This window comes from Nomia melanderi, chromosome 10 (assembly GCF_051020985.1).
Source record: "Nomia melanderi isolate GNS246 chromosome 10, iyNomMela1, whole genome shotgun sequence".
NCBI classification, from domain to species: Eukaryota; Metazoa; Arthropoda; class Insecta; order Hymenoptera; family Halictidae; genus Nomia; species Nomia melanderi.
The window spans coordinates 5,582,767-5,604,018 of NC_135008.1; the positions used below are offsets into that span (position 1 = coordinate 5,582,767).

The 21,252-nt window shown below is 49.6% G+C and overlaps 1 protein-coding gene across 10 annotated transcripts in view; it reads left to right on the top strand.

The window, feature by feature from the left end:
* kek5 (leucine-rich repeat, immunoglobulin-like domain-containing kekkon 5 protein) overlaps positions 1-21,252 on the top strand; it is a 333,208-nt gene that overhangs the window by 161,204 nt on the left and 150,752 nt on the right. For 2 of the 10 annotated variants that reach the window (XM_076371234.1, XM_076371232.1), the window contains exon 1: positions 16,786-17,027. The exons of 7 other annotated variants lie outside the window; for them this stretch is intronic. The gene's annotated coding sequence lies outside the window, so the exon portion shown is untranslated. Of the gene's footprint in view, positions 1-16,785; positions 17,032-21,252 lie in introns of those variants that run through there. One more of the 10 variants, XM_076371235.1, reaches the window with a different exon arrangement.

Below are 21,252 nucleotides of genomic sequence, written 5' to 3' on the forward strand. Positions count from 1 at the left end.
TCGCGGAGTGAATCATCGTCGCTCGGTCTCTTTTTGCATGAAGCGATGTAACGCGTCGTTAACTCGACCGCGGTGCCATTGACGAGTTACGTTCGCTACATCGCGAATAAATACCGATTTACGGAGTATAAACGAAACGTTGCCGATAAGAAATTATTCGGAACGCCGCTCGATCGACGGAAAAGATGATTTGTCGGACGATTTTAATTCCGGTAGACTCTTTCACGGCTGAACGACCGCGGCTTCGAGAGAAATATTTGAAAGGCGAGCTCGAAGAGAGGATCCCCGCTGATAACAAACCGATATTCCGGCGGAATCGACGCGAAAAGCGCAAGGCGGCCGAAAATTCGCGTGCACGGCCGAGCGGAAGGAACGGGTTCGCTTCCTTTTCTCCGCGCGGGAATTAATTAAAAATGTTTCCGTCGTTAAAACGCGGCTGTTTTCTTTCCGGGTCTCGTCGTTCGACCTCGTTCCGCCGTAAAAACGCGACGCGTATAATTTACAATTACAGGGGGCGCGTTACGAGATTTCTTTCCCTCTTCCCTTCGCTCTTCGTTTCCCTCCCTTCCCCCTCTCGCTCCCTTTTCTTTTTATTATTCGACGTCGAAAACGCGCGCGCGGCTCCGCGCCGTTGTAAAAATTTCACGGGCTCGCGCCGGTACCCGCAATTTTTCCGCGGCAACGACGTCTCCATTACGAATGCAAACAGCCGCGGCGCAAACGCTCTCAGTGGTTCGCGAATACGAGCGACAATGAGCCTTTTATGAACTTTTATTCGCGGGATCCTTACTTCGGCAATCACGGCCGAACCGGCGCACCGTGTACAGAAAATTCCCTTTTATCGAGCCGTGAAACGCGTGCAGTATGCAACGCGATGCTCCGGGAATCAAGTTTAGCTGCCCGTACTCCGAACACCGGCCGACGCCGTCTGTTTGCCGAGAGTCGTGTCGGAAATTGTTCAAATTGCATCCAAATATTGTCTGAAAATAAAATTCTCGACTATGATTCACATGTACGCTTCAGACGCGAAGTTCTTGCAGCTCGATAATTCAGCCACTGCTCGGACATCGGACAGTTCATCCCGCTAAAGTAATCATCTTAGCTCACCACCTAATTAATATGGCACAATCAGCATTGTAATCGAGGAATTACCGTTCGTCCACAGCGCTGACGCGTTTGCTAAATTCAATCGCGACTCGATCGTACACAATACGCGACGACGGTGCCGAGGCTACACGTGTCCCGAGCTTTCGTCCGCAAATGCCCGGCTACAGGCGGGGTCCGCGCAAGAAGAATCGTGTCAACGAAACTTGGCTCGCCTCCAGAACCGTATCCTACCCTCCGATCGCGTCATACGTCACGGCGCAGCGACCCGAGCGGGGCCGAGCCGATCCCATAACAGTTGCGCGCCCCCGATTATTATTGTCGCGCGGAAATCGCAGAATGATTGCGGGAACGACGGGGCGGGGGCGGCCGAGCCATCCCGCCGGTACACGCAAATTGCATTAAACATCCATTAGGCGGCGGCGCAAGCTCGGCCACCGTAAGAACTGTCCTCCGCGAGGATCCGGCGACGAGCCGGGGATTTTGCGCCGGCTCCCAGCGCTGACTGGGGACAATCGAAGCATGAATTATTAAAGAACCGGCGAAGGCGCGGCGAGCCTCGGCTCGCCGTCGAAAATTTCGACAAGTGTACCGTCGTCAGCTTAATTGAGCGCTCGATGCATCGCGAACATCCCCAGGCTGTTTAACATTAGCTCTCGCGGCGGGCGAGCCGGGTTCGCTGCCGTCGACCCAGTTACCGCAGGGTGGCCGCGCGACCGACTTTCCTCGCGGTTCGATTCAATCGCGCGTGCACGGACAACGACGCTTCGCGTAGTTCTCGCGACAAGGACGACGACGGAGGCGAGAATTACACTCTACCCAAGTCAGAACCTTATGGACAGGTCCATTGATGGCTTTCCTAATCTTGCGATGAGGGAATGATCTTGACACCGGAAGATTATAAATTCTGATCAAGACCCTTTCCGATTTGACAAATTTTTGTACTTTTCTATCAGTGGATCGAGTAACACTGGTTCAGTAGTCAATCAGTAATTGATTAACCGTTAATGAGTCAAGTAAAACACGTCGAATGACGTTCACCGTGTTTCCAACCCCCTGAACTAGCTCGGTTCAAATGAATTTTTCGAACGAGCCTCGAACCTCTCGGATCGTCCTAAGGAAATTAGAAGCGCGTCGCGAAAGAGTCAGGAACACCGCTGTTCGCCGCTCAGAGCCATCGAGTCGTGTACTCGATAAATGCGAGCACGGAGGCTCAACGGAGTCGCGATAAGGGGGAGAAATTTTCCATCGTCATGGAGAGGCGCTCATCCGCGGCGTGCTCGCGTCGAATAACAGACGTCGATCCGATAGATGACGCGTCCGGGACCCACGCGTATCATTGTAACTTTGGTCGAGTGCCGCGATGAAAGTGGCTGCAATAAATATCGCTTTCCGATCCCGGAGCCGGCGACGCGATTCCCGACGTCGAGTCTCGTTTGCGACTGGCAAGACCCGCGCGCGTGAGCGTAATCCTCATCGGCGCGGAGTATCGAACGTCGAACGATACGGGAGACGCCGGAATCGGGATCGCTTTTTGCCTCCTTGCCGAGTACAACCGTGGAAAACGTTTCCCCGCGATATCGTGCCGATTTCCGGCTCGCCTGTCGCGATCGAGGGTTTGAAGTCGAACGGGAAACTTTTTAACCACCGGGAGAAAGACGCCGGTACGCCCGATCGCGATTAAAATAATCCCCGGCGCGGCGGATGACGTTTCGACCGGTCTATTGGATCGTGTTTGGAGAAGCCTAACGCGAAGGACAAACGTGTCTCTTTGTCTGACGTGTTTCCTCTATCAAGATTCAATATGGGCGGAGCTGTGTTTGAGGATGGGTCAGGTCAGTGACTCGTGACTCCTTTCGCTTGCGTTTCTTCGACGAGCGGATCGTACGCGCGTTTAATGCCTTGCTCGGAAGTTCACATCCATTGTACGAGTGTTAAAGTTTTCATAGGTGGAGTCAGATTAGGGGTTGCATTAGACTAATCCTCAATGTCAGTAGATCTTACTTTACAACTTTGGGACCGCCTGTCGATTTCCAGTGAAATTACATCGCGTGACGAATATTTTCGTGACGCCGAGCAGATTTTTTTTTAAAAACTGCTTCTGCCGCTGTTAGTTCTTATCGGCGCCGACGAAGAGAAATCTGCGTCACCATTATTCTTGATTAGGGATTGATATGCCTCCTGCGGTCGCTCGTATTACTGACCTAGAAATGTGATTGAGGTTATTACAGTGGACTGGAGTAATAATAATTCTATATTTCCTAAGTGGCAGGTCTGAAGAGCTTACTCTCCTCTTAGTCCCTTTAGGTGACGTAAAATCCTGTGACCTTTCGTCGAGTTCTACCCTTCGCGTTCCTCGGATCGATTCAAACTTTTCTACTCATTCAAGATCGAAGTATGTCTTTATTCCAGGAGTACGCCGCAACTCACAAGTGAATCGCAGCTCAGGTGCGTTAATAAAAGTATCGCGGCGAAATGTCGAAATTCGTGAAATTCCGATTAACGGGGCGCCATGAATTTCCATCGGGAATCTGGCAGCCGCGTTCGCAGGTTTCATGGTACGTTGGGTAATCAATCGGTCCGGGCAGTGATTAGCTCGTAAAGTTGTGTAACGGCCGTGGGATCGTACAGTAGCGCCTTATCGCGGTGCCTTCCCGCTGTCTATACGTCTGAATACGTTTAACGCTCGACTGGTCGAGAGGTCTTTGGTGTAATAATTGAGCCGTAGCCGCGTACGGCCGCGGATAACGACAACCTCCGGCGAGGGCAGCTCGAGCAGCTAATGGAATTCATTTGCGCCTCGTTACGCAGCGTTTGCCTTTCGGCTAGATTGTTCAACTAATTCGGGTATCGATTCGCCCGGTACTTTCTGCTAGCGGGTTTCGAGAGCGTAAATCAATGTCAAGTGGATTGTAACGTCCTCGTTCGACAAGCTGCAAGTGGGTCGGCGGATCCTCCTTCGCCCGAGAACGAGAAAAAAAATACCGGTCCGACGTTACACCCTGTATAAAACGTATCCGTTCCTCGTCACGGCTGACTTTATGCTTTCTAAAACTCATTCGATTCGCCGGGACGAAACAATCACCGAAATCATGGACATCGAACAGGTGTCCCGCACGGAATGCTCGGACATCGCGCGTACGCTCGGCCAGCTTTGAATAATTAATTTCCGCGCTCATAAGTCGTTCCGCGCAACGGCCGCAAAGAGTTGGCGCGCCGATGCACTCGAATTTGTTAATACAAATACGTTCCCGATGCATAAACGAATTCCTCGCCGAATGCGCGCCGACTCTGTGTTCGGCCGGAATTCGAACGCAGAAAATTGCGTCGATCAAACAACCGTCAGCGTGGCGCGTTCAGATTGAAATTCTCGGGCGGAGGCCGCGCCCGGGCGGGGAACAGCGACGCCGGCTCCTGGAGGAGCACGCGGAGAACGCGGGGATCGGGAAAAAACAACGCGCGAGCCGTGTGCTTTATAGTCCGTGTCTTTCCGAATATTAAAACCGTTTATCGAGTGAGTTCGCAGCTGCCTCTTTCTCCGCGTAAGCTTTCTCCCATTTCTCCCGGTTCGCGGCGGGAGCGGGACAGAGGCGCGAGCCTCGAAGACGAACGAGCGGGCGTTGAAACTGAAAATTATGGACAGAAAAATTCTCGATTTACCGGGCGCGCGGTCCGGGGAAAGAGGAGCTCTGCGCCAACCAATTTCTCTGTGTACGCTAACTCGCTTGCTCCGCGGAGAAAGAGGGGCTGGGGGAGGGAAAGGAAAAGCCAGATTGAACCGGGCAAGCTGAACCCTCATAGGTTGCCCGGCTTGCTTTCGTCAGCTTCGAACCACCCACCCCCGCTGATTCCGAATTCACTTTCCCGTTGAGTTCGCGAACCAATTCTTGACTCCGCTGTCGTCCCTCGGCCTCTCTCCCGTCGAAATGCTTAATCAAAGCTTAAGAGGCGGAAGGGGAGTGGCGGGGACGAGGTGGCTCCCCGGTCGAAAGACCGGGGAACGATACGACAGTCGGCGAGCCGATGACGGCGATCGCGCGCCGATAAACCGTGCGACGTGACCCGCGAACGAATCCACGATTCGACAAGTTAATTATGCCGCCATTAGGGCGGCCGGCGATAAGAAACGTTAATTTACGCCGTTTATCATGCCCCCCGGTCCCGCCTCGCGAGTCATTTCCGCCGTACCGGCGTCGCGGGCGCGGTATTGATTTTACGCGTGCGCCCTGTCAAACGGGATCCCGTGATTACTTAACGAAACGCTTCTTTTAATAACGTAATTAATCGGCCGTATCACGGTGCACGCGCTGATGGGAAGATTTATGGGGGACGTGAGCGGGCTACGAAGTTTCGCGGCAGATGCGACGCGCCCCGTCTTTCTATGGGGCGAGGAGGAAATTTGTTACGCGAGCAACGCCGGCGAACCTGATTTATTTGGAACTTTCAAATTGGATTGACGCGCGAAGGATCCACTGGCTGTTGCATGTTTTATTAGCCTACGCTCGGAACGACGGGATATTGTTGCAAGATTGAGGCACCCCGGGGAGGCAGAAGGAGCGGAGAGTGAGCATATCTAATGAGTGGTTAATTACGTCAAATCGTTCGCTGATCCGAAAACGATTCATAGCTAGCATATTTATAAGTATTCGAGGAGCAGCGAAGTAAGTGGATGATTCTGTTTTATTTCGTACGCAGCGCTTCCGGGCAGGAAATGAATTTCCAGCGTCTATCATCTTGCAACGTTTTCTATAAAAATATGAATTTCCATTGACGTGCACTCTCTAATAATAACAACGAATTGTTTCAATCAAACCGGTAAACTGCACAATACAGAGAAAAAACAGAAAAATACACTCGGAGCGCGGCGTATCGCAAATGAACAAAGCGGAAAAACTGGCAACAATAACACGCTGTCACAAAATGTTCCGGAACATATTTCTTCTAATAAAAACGAAGAATCGATGGATATTTGAAGGGATTCGCTTTTATGGTGTAATATAGAGATCACTCTGTCACCTCGATTTATACAGTGAACAAAACCGAAACGGTACGTTCTCCGCGAATCACTAAAATCCCATGTTGGATAAACGTTAGCGAAACCCTCGATAGAAACTGCAGCTTTCCCTTGGATTACAGGTTCTACAGACCACTCGAGAAAAATCCATATTTCGATAAAGACCGGCAGTCCAGTGATAATTTCCCGACACGTCCGGATACAGTTTCGCCGTTCGCTAATTAAACCGCACGGGAGCTCCGGTTCTCAATTAGCTCCTTTAATCGGCTATTATCGAGCGTAACCGATCGGCTTGTCAATTCTTTGCTCGGTTTCCCATGGCCCATCCGGCGGTCAGACCAGAGAGGGACGGAGAACGGTGTTACAGCGGGCGGGGGAGGGAGACGGAGAGAGGAAATGGCGGTGGTGTAGCCCGCGGCCAAGGTGGCATCGATATTTATTGCATTTAATACCAGCTGCCGCGTTTACGTTAATTGCAACGCTCCGGTCTTGTTCCGTGCGGTTAGGTGTTGCAGGGACACCGCACGACGAGGGATGGTTTCGCCATCGGAACGACCTGCCCCCCCGCAGGCCTGCAATCACAGTGGGCAGAGAGCACCCAGCTACGCCTTAATCCTTTCTCTCGCGTCCTCCGAGTTGCCTGCCGCTGATCGAACAACGGTGCTCGCTGGGCGTACAATTAGCAAAGGGGTGGCCCGATACCGGAGGGGTGGAACGTTACGGAACCGGCTGACAGCTAAGCACCGGTCCGCTTAATATGTCTACTTACCGGATTCCGGGGGCGCGGAAGAACAAAGACGATCGATCATGGATCCCCGAGCAAGAAGCTGCTGGAGCAAGGAATGCGATAGACGCAGTCCCGCTGAGCAAGCTACCCCAGGAGTTTGTCACCGTGAGGACAATTCCATGGATGCGGGGGGGGGGGGGGGGACCGGTCGAGAAGCGGGCGGGCCAAATTGGAAATCAATTCGTTTGCGGCGCGCCTGAACACCTGGCATTCTTCTTCCTCCCCCGCCTCCCGCCGCTCCGTCGTCTGTGGGTGTAGCGGGGGCAAGTTTAGGGTACGAGTGAATTATCCCGGAGTATGATTGAACTCTTTCGAAAAGGAGGGACGCTTGCGGAGATTCAGCCTCTAGTGGTTGTTAAAAGTTGAAAATGGGGGAGCAACTTTTAAACGAAGTCGTGACGGAAGTGCACCGGCGATGGGTATTTCGGTGTGTTGCGTCAATATGGAGGTAACGCGGTTTTCACAGTCGTTAAGTTTTTTTTTTTACAGAATAGTTGGATGTTCCTTGAAGCGCGTGTATTTATCGAATGTGAGGTGGTTGAAAATCAATTTTCGGTTGACGTCGCGGTGTGAGAGAAAGGTTTCTAAGGGAGGTTTTCTAATAGTCTCCTCTCGTTTTCTTTTCCTCTGATTAAAGTGAGTCCGGTCGTTGAAGTTTCGAAAACTTACTACTGCTATATAAGTGTGTTCTTTAATCTTTGATTCTTGTGTTCCGACAAGAAATCCCGACTGCGTAATTAGCAGAGCACCCGAGGATTCTAATGAAACGGGCCAGAGGGTGATTAAGTGGAGAGCTAATAAGTCTGTTTACAAAGTTGCTGCAAAAGCGTTCCGCGATTCTCGCTTTGCCTTGTAGTTTTATTACGCTTTCATTAAGCACGGCATTGATTTTTTTGCGCAAGCATCGCCGCCGGCTATCGCGTTGCCCGGCACAAAGGCGCATTTAATATATTGTCGAAATTACCGTAAAATTCAAATATTTTAACAAGCCCTCTAACGCATTCACCTCGTTCTACTCAAAAAGAGGCCGGTAAGCGGGGGGACACATTTTATATCAAATAATTAGCGACGCTGAATTTATAATCCGTTGTACTTCGCAAGTTAATTAGCGTCCTTTTGTCGATCGAACCAGCGAATTCATCGTACCGATTGTCTGAATGGTAATACAGATTTAAAAACGACGCGCGATTGGATTCCGTTAAGCGCGTTGTAATACATTTGCCCGGCTCTCTCGTCACGGTGTTGACGACCATTAACGAAAATCAAATTTCCCGCACAAAATCGCGAGTATTATTTTTGTATTTTCGGGCAAGCGTATCGTGTTTGCTTGAAGATCTCCCGTCAAAAAATAAACGTGAATATCCGGGTTACATACAGCGTTCAACGCGAACATTGTGCTCTCGTAAAAATTAATTACATACGTTTCGTCCTGCGTGCGATCGTAATCGTTCGTCGTGTTTTCGTTCAGAATGAACAACGCTGCGTTAACCAAAACATTCCGTGCACCCTTTTGTTCAATATTTCATCACGGAGGCACAATCGACTCGTAAATACGCTGTAAACAAACGAAAAACGGAGGAATCCTCGAACACAGTATTCCCGTCGACGGTCCGCGAAATATATATAATAATCCGCGTCTGTCGGCGGTTTATTTTTTATTTAGACCATCGGGCAACGCCGACGAGCGGCGGGGAATTCAATCGATTCCCGTCCGGCGGCCCGTTTTTTCTCTCTGTTTGCTCTCGTACGCTGAAGAATACTTGTCGAGATGGGTACTTTGAAACTCAAATCGAAGCGGCGGACAAGTCGGCCGCCGAATATAGAAAAATCTTCGCCGAGTCCCCGGTCGAGTCGCTTCCCTGAAGCCCCGAGATCCGAGAGCGTCGATATTTCTAATCCGGATCCATCGAACTCCCCCGTTCTTCGCTGAGTTTCACTTTCGCCGATCGTTTCTCGGCGAAACTTTCGTCATTGTTTGCGGAGATCCGAATCGGGATCCTAAAAAGGACCGTTCAGGCGATGATTACCCATCGAACAAAGGCACCGAAATTCTAACAATCCATTGTTCGCGGTACAAAGACGTCGAGGCTCCAAATATTAATGCGTTTGTCTTCCCTTCATTTAGATCTGCGAATAGACGTCGGGCTCCCTGCCTCCGCTAACCCGAGCGCAGTGTCCCCGTTTTCGTCGTTGTGCCGGGCCGCAAGATTCGAGGGCGCTCGCCCTCGAAGAATCGCCGGACGTTATCTGCCGGGAGGAGTTGCCAGGTGCCGGTGGACGCGCATAATTCCAATGAAAAGCATTTAGCGCGTTGAATCGCCGAGATACGCAATAAAGAAGAGCGAAAGTTGGGACGTAAATTCTACCTCCCCGCGGCGGCCCCGTATCCGCGAAAACAACTCTCGTAAAATGAGCATATTCCCGAAGCACTTTGAGCTCTTTACGCAACGTTAATTAACGCTCCGGGTAATTAAAGCTTTTGCCGGCTTTTATCCGCGCGTCAATGCTGCGTATCGGCTAACAAGTATCGGGGGTTGCTTCTCCTCCTCGGTAGCGACGACTGCGCGGAAACCGTTCGGGAAATGTTCGACATCTTTCCCCCGACCGCCTCGGCACCGGCGGCTTTCGAAATTCTAAGATCGCCATTAACAGAGGGAAAGATTCCCGACTTGGCAATTTCCCGAAAGCCGCTCAAATCCTTTTCAATCTATCGACCACCGTCGCGCTGTTTCAAAACGAAGGAACACCGACGGTCTCTCGCGTTTTCCATTAGTGTAATCACGGTTCTCCTTTTTAATTGTGGCCCATCGATCTTCGCCGTTATTCGCGGTATATCTAATTCGCCCGAGCCATTGTTACGATGTACTTTGTTCGACGGGATTTCCGAGTTGGTTCGGTTATTTATTGAGAAGCTAACGATGAAAACGGTAAAACCCGTGTTATCATGGGCTCTCCGTGTTCAGATTAGAGGCGATACCGAACACTGCCAGCGCATAATGCTATTGTATTGCCCGTAGCTCCGGGGTTAATGACTAGCATCAATCCTGCGCGCAGCGCCGGGAACATTGTCGAATGTGAGCATCAATAAATCGCTTGCCGGAGAATAGTAAATGGCGTTCTTACAAGTTACGCTCCGTTACGGGCGCATGAACGCCGGAGACGTTGATGAAAATTCTACAATACTCAGTTCGCTGAAAACCTGCCGTACGTAATGGAGGCTCGTCGGCATTACTTGTTGATTCCCCGTTGCCTCGGGATTATTACTTTATGGGAAACTCTCTTCCGTTCTTACCTCGGGCGGCGCGGAGCTCCTTTCCTATCGAGGAACGCAGAGATTCGAAGGCAAACGAAGATCCTAAATCCCTGAATACCCAAGGAACGAGTCCTCCGCGAGACAGAAGCTAACGAACACCGTAATCCATCGAGACCCGTCGATCGCCCGCTGAAAACTGCAGCTTCGCTGCACTTGACACGAAGATCGGTATCCTGCGAGACCTTTATTACGGAGCGCACAGCCGTCAACAATTCGGGAAACGAAACGGTTCATCAATACGCCGCAACCAAATACAATCCTGTTTGCAGTTAATTCAAATAACAGACGGCTCGGCCGCCGGTTCCGACGAATTAATGAAACGTTTATACAAGCTGCGAATCGTTTCACAGCGTTCCGCGTTCCGGCCGGCTAATGCGCGCCGCGCGAAAGTTAGCCTCGAAATATATGTCAGCCTTTTATGAAGTAACGCTGTCCAGGCTTATTCCCCGGCCGACTCTTCGCGTCTCCGGCTGCGCATTAACCATTTACTCCGCGAAATATGTGTCAGGCTTTGCGGCAGTTACTCTGTGTTTCGGGCCTCCCGCCTGTTCCGCTCCTCCGTCCGTTCCTTCCTGTTTCCCTTGCCGCGCGCGATGTTTATGCGCGCTCCTTCGGCGCGGCGGCCGTCCCCCTTTCGGATAAGTAACTTATACGGGCCGCGGAGCTTGATAAATTCAAAAGATTCACGGCCGGAACGGGGAACGCTCTCGAGAAAAATCGCCCCCAATGATCCGCCCGACGACCCTATATACGCTTCCTCCGCTTTCATGAGATTGCCTGGCGCCAGACCTTCCCCGATCCCCCTCCGCCCCCATTGAACGCTATTATTTGCCGCCGCGGAAGGAATTAATACGATCCCGACGGTGCGCGGCTCGAGATTCGCGGCTTTAAAAACACTTTGCGCCCCGGAGCCGGCTGAGGATTCATCAGGAAGATGGAACTGTGTTCAGTCCCGCTTGAACACTTGCGTCGGTTAGTTACCCTCTTCGTCTAGACTTACAAAGCCGGAATTTTGGAGGAACGAATAGTTGAACCGAGCGAATCGTTGCGAACGGTAGATAACCGCGATTGAATTTAACGACCTTCGAATTTGTTGGCTGGTAGAAACAGTTACAGACACATCTGTGGAACATGGTTATACCGTAAGGCTTCTTTAAAAGTCGAACTACCGGCGCCGATGAAAATTGATCGGACATAATCGAACACACGCAGCTTTACGTTCCAGCCTTGGCGTACACAAACCGCTGGCTAGGCTGTAAATCGAATTTACGCGAGTTCTTCGATACTTAGCTCGGCGGAAAGTAATTCGTCGATTTCGAAAGAAGAGCTATTAGGCCATCGTCTCTGATCGTTATCGTTTCCCGAATCGAAGTTCCATCATACGATTCTCACCTTGGCTTTCAGCGTTGTCCGCCACGGTAATTCCAAACTCCCGAAGTTCTTTCCGTGGCCCCGAATAACAGCCTCGTTAATTTCGCCGAGCGTTAACGTTCTCGTAAAAGGTACTTACGCGGTGGATTCGCGCGGCGATGCGTGTTTGCGGCCGAGGAGCCCTAGGAAAATTGTAGAGTTAGTCGCGGAGAGATGTCCCACTTTTTTCGAAAGACTTATTACATCGTAAATGTCATTGATTTCAGATAAAGAAGAAGTATATGAAAGTATCGCGTGCATTTAAGAGAAATAGAAGATTAAATGCACCGTTAAAAATAATTGACGATACAAAAATTTGACAAGCTTCGTAACATTCGACCGTCTAACTCGGAATTACTCTTTTCCCGAACAATGTTTCGTATCGCGCACTTGAACTTCGAGCTGCCGACTAAACTCGTGAATCAGAAATAATGCAAGTTCACCGAAAAGCAAGCCTACGGCGGCCGCGCTGGAATATTTCAACCGATCCCCTTCCCCGTTTCATACGGTTACACTTCGGAACTTTCGTAACTTCGGACCGTGTCGGATTGCGAACTCCGGAATCTTTTTCACGGGGGCGAGGGCAGAACTCGCGGGCTGTAAATAAAGAAACAGGTTCCCGTTATCGACAAAACGATACCGCTGTATAATACGTCCCGTAGCTGTTCGAGCGGCGGACTTTAAACAGTGCGAAACTGGATTGATTAATCCCTCGAATCGCGCCCTCTTTTTGCTCGGTGTTTTTCTCCGGATAAGCTGTTTCCCGCCGAGGCGCGCGAGAAAAAAGAATTTTTCTCGATCGGATTACCGAACCGGGATTCGATCCCGGATTTCTCTCTTGCCGGCCGGCTGCCTCGACCAATTAGACTGCCTGTCAACAAATCCTTTTCCCTCGGGTCTTATAACGCGTAACACGGCCGTCATCTGGACTAACCAACTGAAACTCTTGATCGAGTGTCTGGAATCGTAATAGCTATTGGAAAATAAACTCCACGGGACGAGTAGATTGAAACCAATTTCACCGATTCGTACGATAGATTAAATAATGAAAGCAGCGAACGGGAGAAGCATCGAATTGCTCGAAATCTCGAAATCCGAACGGCTGTCACGTTGTTCTTCGAAGTTCCCGCGTATCTCGTATACGTATTCTTTCGGAGAATCTTGGAAAATTCAATCCGCGTGAACACAAGATGCGGTAGTCTCGATCAATCACGGATCGTAACACCGTAGCGCGAGTGACTGTTCCGCTAAATCGTGCCGATGTCGGGTAATCGTCACGCGGAATAGGCGCGCGCGCTGTCGCTCAGTATGAAATCGGTGGCCATGGGCGTGTGAAATCGGCCACAAGCGGAAGATCTAAATTTGCTCGGTGGAGAACGCGTCAAAGAGGGCCGGGCGGTGCGCGTCGATTGAACCGGGCGCGCCGGGAATATTTGGGAATCGCGGATTCGCGCGGCGTTATCTCTTGCGCCGGCTTGATCGATAAACGCGGCGGTTACCCCTCCGAAACCGTCGTCGATGCCTATATTTCGATCCGATCCGCTGCACCACCGATAATCGTAAAGGTAATGGATTTAGCGGAACGTTATCGGCCTACGTTTTCCGCGTCGGACGCGAAACTCGCGGAAAAAACGCGTTTACGTCTACTGTACCGACGTCAGCGCGTATGATCCACTCGAGACGAGAGTGTTTTTGACAGACGATCCTCAGACGAACTCGAAATTATTCCTTTATTATTTATTTTTTGTACTACCGATCTTGATTATGCGTTACCAATTTTTTTAGCTTGAAAGCAATAGAAACTTAATTTTCTCACTGTATCGATGGTTATAGTAGAAATTTGTTTACTAATGTAATGTAAATTATTAACCCTTTGCACTCGACGATATTTTTCATTACAAGCATTCATTATTTTCTGACGAAATATTAACAATATTATTTGCAACTTACATAAAGAAACATCTTGCATAAATTATGGGGCAGAGTTGTTTTCTTTCTATTTTTCATTTTTTAATACCTGATTCAATATTTTATATTGAATTTTTCAGTTTACAGTTTCGTTGCTTTCAGTCAAATGGCGACCGAGAGTCACCCCTCGAGTGCAAAGGGTCAATAAAAGATGCTTGTTACGGAAAAGTAGTAAAGAAAGATATCGTTGACGTTACTAACCGATAATAGAGTTTCACGACGGTCACACGTGCTATGTATAACTCGTTTCGAATGGGTTAACGGCGATCCCAACAAATCGTCCAAGATCCCAGGCTATTTATTGTAATATCGCATTGACCGGCGCCGCCGCGAATAGTTGCCGCCTTCCGTCGGCATAATACGCGTCCCGCGCAAGATATACTGGGCCATTATTAAAGTTCGTGCGGCGAGACTTGCCACCGTGTACACCAGGGAAGATATTCTTGGAAAATATCCCGCCGCGCCGGGAGATAAATGGCTCGCCACGCGATCCGTCGCCATTTTGGCGAACGGTCACTGACGCTTAACTTCCCGTTTAAAGTAACGTACTTCACCCTCCGCTCCAATGTAAACGGGATTGAATGGGAGCTTCGCGGAACACTGTTTGCCGCGGACCCTTCGAATTTTTCCACGCGCGAGCGTCGAGGTTACGGGGAGCGTCAAATTAAATCGGGCATTGTTAGGGGAACACGATTAAGTGCCGCTTTTAAGCGAAATTTCGCGTTTCGAATATTTTATAATTCCGGCTAAAAGCCGCTGCAACGGGAGCGAACGGAATGAAGTGTAAAATATAAAACGGTCCCGTGGGCTCCGGCGGGCACGGTCCGGGTCGATTTAATATTATAATTCTGTCGTGTAACTTATTTATCCGATGAACGTAAATGATCTGCGACTGAATCGAGGGTAGCCGAGGAAAATACCCGTGCCGCTGCTCGGCGCTCGCGTTAGATTCCTCGGTAATCGCGTTAGGCGCGTTTAAAATCCTCGTTAAGTAGAATATTGTTCCGTCGCGACTGCTTACGGTAAGGTGCTTACAGCGGCGCGACGCGTGCGCGTGCAGTTTTTTGCTGGAACAGGAAGTCGCTTTAACGCGGAAACCTTCGTTATTCCAGCGAAACACCCTTGATGATCGAAGCCCCCGTTCTTTAAAAGGAACTCACGTGTCACGCGCCTAGGTTCAGCGGTTCAGAGACTGGGATCATGAACGACTCGCATCTCGACTGAAAATCGATCTATTCTCAACGTACGCTCGGCTATTTTTGGCTCGAACTCGGAAGGGGAGGTGCGCCTGGGAGGAAGCTCATCTTGGAGAGTTGAGGTTAAAAATACAAGATAATAAATATAAATAAAGCTCAAGATATTAGCGTTCCATATCGCTGTCTGGCAGAAAGCAACAAGAACGAACTCTTGTAAATCGCCTCCTGTCTTGAGTTCCCGGTACCGTGGACAATAATAGAGCATTATCGCCGGCCAGCATTATCAATGGTCGAGTCGAGTTCCAAATAAGATAAGTATCTCATTAAATTCTCTTAACAGTGTGATCCACGTTGAAAGTTTCTAAATAAAATCAACGATCCGTGTACACGTTGAACGTAACAGCAATAACATTAAAATCAAAGATTAAAGCAGAACGAAACGAAACAAATAATCGTTGAAGGAATTAGTACTGTTTTGGCTTTCAAGATAAGAGTGTAATCATCGAGCACAGTCAATTGATTAATCTAGTATAGTATACGCAATTGAATAATCTATACTTCGAAATTCTCAGTGCAATCGTCACGTGAATATCTCAACCCTTCTAAATCCTTCGAGTTTCTTCGAGCTGCGAGGCGACTGTCGATTCGACATCAGAAACCTTCGCCGACGGACAGCAACCCCGAACTTTCGGCGGCCGCAAGTTCGTTCCCTCGCAGCGTCTACTTGTTCTTCGAGGTTCCAGTTTCTTTTCCACGCAGCGCGCAATCGATCTGTTGCTCGGGGCTCGCGAGGCGGAGCTCCGCGGTCCGTATCTTCGACGATGCAGTGCTCGATGCAATTTACGTCTCTGCACTTTGCGTGGACGGATATTTTAGCGAAGTTCCCCCGCCCTCCCCTCGCGCCACCTCCGGCCAGAAGCCCAGTTATACCCCGACTTGCTCGGTGTGTACGTATAAAACTTTCAGACCGGGCGGAACCCGCCGGCCGGATGCTTCATGCAGATATCTATACATTTATCCCGACAACCTTTTTCTACCTTTTCACCCGAAGCTGCTCCCTGGCTGGCTGACTGGCTACGAACGCTTGTACACTGCTTTGGAGGATCCCGCTGCTGAAAATGGGAGTGTTCTTCCATAGAACGCTCGCGTTCCCCTGTTATTGCGAGTTCCCGTGTAAATGGAAGTTACGCGAATGGTATATTATTCATTAAATACTCTTTGTCGGAATTCGCGGTGATATTCGCGCACTGTTAACCGTAGGTTTCGAAATGGGCTAATTAAACGCGTATTAGACGTCGTAAACATTCTTCGGTGTGTTTACGAAGGATGATCATGAAAGTGTGCTCACAAAATGTTTACATCGATTTTGATCGTGGTTACACGAGTATGTATCTATTGTCCGTTTCGAAACCATTGAGTATAATAAGATCTAAATGAACTTGAATTTACTTAGAAACGATAGAATTATACGTGACGGATGTATCAGAAGTAACCACCATGTAAATGTGCACGTTGCAGAAGCGTAACGTAAGAATTGCGTTTGGTATTTCGATCGGCTCTAAAAAATATAGTTTGGTCTTGTTCAGAGGTACGAGTGTCGAGGGAAAACTCGATGATCAAGACTGCTCGCACACCTAACAGGCCTCGGTTCAGTGGAGGTACAAGGGGTGCGTAACGAGCCACCCTTTCAGCCCACTTCAGACTCTGCATATCACAATGCGCATTTTCCGCTTCGGCTCCCAGACGAAACACTGCCTCGCTGGCAAAGGTTCTGGATGGAAGTCGGTCCGTTGAAAACTACCTCCGAGTTTGTCCCTTATTCATCCCTTATTCCCGGCGCAGCGATACCTCGCTCCGATACGAAGAAATATATATATTATTGATGTCCTTGAAACGATAACGATCGATTCTTATCAGCTTCGATTTAAGATACTCGCCGCTTTATCACCCACGAACCGTTATCTGTCACATTGCGTGCCAGACGGGACGAGTTTACGATCGCGAGCGGAACTGAATTCAGGGAGCCGCGAATGGCGATGCCTCGAACACCAGTGGAACGTTGTGCACTCGTTGGTTCCGATCGTGGGCGCGTCGCGTTCGGCCCGGCGGGAAGTTAACTCGGATCGCTGCGATTCGCGCGGGTCCACGCCGAATAAGGAAAATACGCTGGGACCAGCGGCAGCAAGTTTGCCAATTTCGCGGTACGATTGAGCCCGCGGATGTGCTCGGGAAGACGTGAGTAAGCCGCTTTATTACCAGCCGAGCGAGAGTTAAGTCCGCTTTTCAAACCCCCTCGAATCTTTCTTGAAGTATCGATTAACTTCCCGACTGCGAGGCTTAAAGTGTAGCCTTAAACAACGGCCGCACGAAACCCAGGATTTTTCCCAGTCCCGCGAAAAACGGGAATGTACCGGTGTCGGATCGTTTCGGAAACTTGTACAGCGATTCTGCTCTGGGAACGGCTTCTCGCTTTTCACTTTCGTGAAACGAGCGTGGCCTTCTTGAATTACCGACTTGTTTACCGGGAAACGAGTAAACTCCTCATTTACGTTCAGTTGTATCTCTTCGTTCGGTGGTCTGAAGATGCTCGATATGAATCGTGTAGTCGCGATGGCAATAAAGACAAATTGGCTCGAGTCGTTCACGAGAATGTCCGCGATCGAGGAATGATTCGGTTAGCAGGTCAAGACAACAATACGAGTAAGTAGAATCAATCTTTGCCCTCCGAGAAGCTTCTTGAACCGCCGGTCTTCGCCGCGTTCGAGGAAACAGAGAATGATCAAGAAACCCTCGAAGAATCCGCGGTGAGTCAAGAAATGAATTAAGTGGAAGTTGAAGGCGACTAGAATCTTCGCCGTGAAGCGGATCGATCGAAGCAATTTCACGGGGAACGAAAAGCCGCGCGGCAACGATACAAAGAGGAGAATACTCAGACGGGGTAGAAACAGTGGCGGAATCAATCGTTCGTGAACGTGGAAACAGCGACGCGCCGGCAGATGGATCGTCGCGAATGGATCGACGTTCGGTAACCTGTGTAATAATTTACCAAAGAGCCAAGGAAAGATGGGGACGCGGCGGTGACAACAGTTCCGGTTCGCGTGCAACGCGGGGGTGGGAAAAGGGCAGCCGGCGTCAACGACGCCCTGGAATCTGGAGTATTCGTCGAACGGCCCCGCCGATGGCAGCCGATGAAAGGAGAAACTTGGATCGTTTATCACGCGCGTTTCGAGGCCGAAGTTTCGCTAAAGTTAAACTGTTTGGACGAGCACGAGGCACGCGGATTATGGATCCAAATCGACGATTGTTATCGTCCCACCGAACTTCCGACGCGCTGCGCTTCTGCGGCGCCTTCGAGCAACGCGTTGCTTCTTGGTGTCATTCGAAGGTATCGTTGGACGATGACTTGACGTCTAATAGCACAAGAAAGGTTCTGATGTACGCTCTATTGAATCTCATACGATTTTAAATTTCGACAGAAAAATGTGAATAATTTAAAGAATTTGTAGTTTGTCCGAATTACAATACTCTTTACGATTCTCATTAGACGCCGGAAAGTGTATTGGCAAACAGTGAACGAGCATCGTGAATGAAATCTAATCAATCAGAGCTGAATTCTTCAGTCTAGTCATCGAGCGATCACCCAACGAATACGTCCGATGCCGTTGCGCCATTCGTCGTAACGAACCGCCTTTAAGTTGAGCAGCGTCGCGTGGTTCGAGCCAGACCAGGATTCCGTATTTCCTCGAGCTCTTTATTTTTCCCTTATTACAGGCCACCGCTCGGCCGCTGCTTTACCCGTGGCCCCATTTCCCTTATCCGCGGAACATCTTGCCCCTTTGAAGCCTGCCTCGAGTGCAGCTTTTGTGCCCTTCCCTGCCGGACTCCATTGAACATCCGGGTATTCGATGGTTTGTCATTCCGGCGATTCCTGTTTCACGTCTTAGATACAATACACCCGATTACGATCTCCATCTGTCCGGTCGAGGGTTGTTTAACTAGCATCGCGCTTCGTTAAATTGGCCACCGTTGCTTCCTCCATGTCCGCTGCGAGAAAATATGGCGGAAGTATCTGGGTCAGGCTTCAGTGCTCTCGTACAGGGGATTATTTAATAACGCCGGAATATTTTATATTACGATCGATCGGAGGCTACAGTAATGGCTCGGCTAACTAATAATTGAAATTTAAGTCAGTCCGTTGCTCGAATCCGTTCTCCGTAGGATAAATCCGCGGAAAGTAAGGGAACTTCGGCGGACCATTAGCGGAGCGTTGCGAGTTCTTTGCGCGCGGGCAACTATCAGAAATTTTTTATCTCGTAACGTCACTCCGAAATGAAACACATTATACCCGGGGAAAATTACGAATTGAATTTCAATTTGCGGAAACTTCGGTCGGATTGTTCAAGGAAAACCCGGGCGGCCGTTAACTCGCCGAAACTGCGAGTTTCCGTATTCATCGAACGCGGAAAGTTCTTTTTTCCGGCCGAGGTCATTTAACACCGAGCGGTATTGTATTTTTAGCGTTCTCCTCTTACTTCCCCGGCGTTTCGTCGATGCTAATTAACCGTGTCTGCATTTGCATCCGTTTCTTATCCCCGGTTCCTCGGCGGAGGTTCCGTTTCTTACTCGCGTTTCCCCGGGGATTTCGTGTTTTTCCGCGTCTCCGCGCGTTTAACGTAGTTAATGATAACGAACGTGACTCTCGGAGACCGTTCCCCGCCCCCCCGACCCGAAGGAAAGAAATCTGCGCCCGGTAGGTCAGAGCAATTAATCAAATCGCGGAACTCGGCGACGTTTTGAATATTCAGCGCGGCCGATAACGGCGCTATAAAAAGCCGCGTATATTCGTTTGATCAGTTAACGACTTTTTCCACGCACGGTGGACACGGTGGATTGGGGTCTCCCGCGAAATCTTTTCTTCCCTCTCGCGGGGATCGCGATCCGCGGTTAATGTTCGTCACCGCCGGCGCCGTTCCTCGGCTCTCCGTGGTAATTGCCGTGACGATAAACCTTATCGGGATCGATTTTTCCATTTTTCAAGCCGCATCTGTTCTATCTTCCGACCTTTCTCATGGAAAATCCGGTTTAATCATGCAGGCGGCGGCGCGAGGCCAAATGGGAAACAAAATGGCGGGTCGGCCGAAGTGTGTCACCGAAATATCAATAATTTCCGTCCCGTCGTAGGCGAACATTTGTGTACCGTTCGACGATGTATCAATCCAGCCATCTGTAAATATAGATACCGGCGAAGCGGCAGGTTACTTTATCGTTTTATTCCTACACACTCTTTTTTTCTCTTTCTACCTCGGATAATTCTAAAGCCAACGCGCGAACATTGGCAGGCTTCACGGAAGAGTACCAATATCGTCGAAGCCTTACGCCTTTATCCCGTACAAGAAAGTCGAAGCCGATGAATCATTATCGATAGTCACCGATAATGCTACGTATTAATCAATGAATCATGTCGTTAATGCATCAGCGTTCTCAGCGATGACCAATATTTGTCGATGGCTCGTTAACTGGATTGGTCGGTATCCACACATCGCGCGCAAGATATAATCTACGGTTTGTTCATCCTTTTTATGTTGCAAGGATCACCGTTGCAAATAGTTTTATTATGTGTCTGCATTATTATAAATCCGCGTTACGCGAGCTGGATTATCGTGATACCGCGACGAAGTAGTTCACGTCATTCTTACGTAACGATCGCCGGGATCGAAAGTACACTCGAAGGACTCGAATGTTGCGTTTTCATGCCTTTTAATAGAAAATGTTCGCCAAGCGTGATTCGTGTTTCCAAATGGGGCCGCAATCTACCGACACCGGGCGACGTCTGTTTTTATTAAAGTTCCCGTTTAATTCACGGGAACATTTTCCTGGTAATTTCGTGTAACACGCGGCTCTAAGGCGACTTCGCGTAACTCCCATCGACCCGAGGGTTGCGCAACTCCTCCGCCGATAAGCGGGATATGTTTGTTGATCATTTCGGCCAGGAGTACCTGCGCGGTCGCGGGAAAGCCGCATTTTACTCGCGGTGTATCAATCCACCGCGCCGCTCATTATCCGCGCCATTATGTGGCAACGTCGGTTTACGAGCCGCACGGATCGTTATATTTCGCGCGATGTTTGAACGCGTTCAACGTCTGAACGAACGAATGGGGGGAATTAAAAGATAACGTTAGCAACAAATTGGAGTAGCAACGAAGACGGAAAATGTTATCCTACTCGAGAGAAAGAGCTGAAAGGGATTATTAAATCCACTTCGCGAGTCTTAGACAGTGAAGATTATCCCTTCGAGATCATCGTTTGCAAAAGTGCGGCTCGAGTGTTTTACTCTCCGGCGAAAATGTTGAAGTAGACGCTTTTACCGAGTAATTCAATGGCAACGTATCATACATCTTTCATTTTCGACGTTCTCCCTCGGGGAAGACTTCTTTAAGGAATATTCTCATTTCAAAGCTTC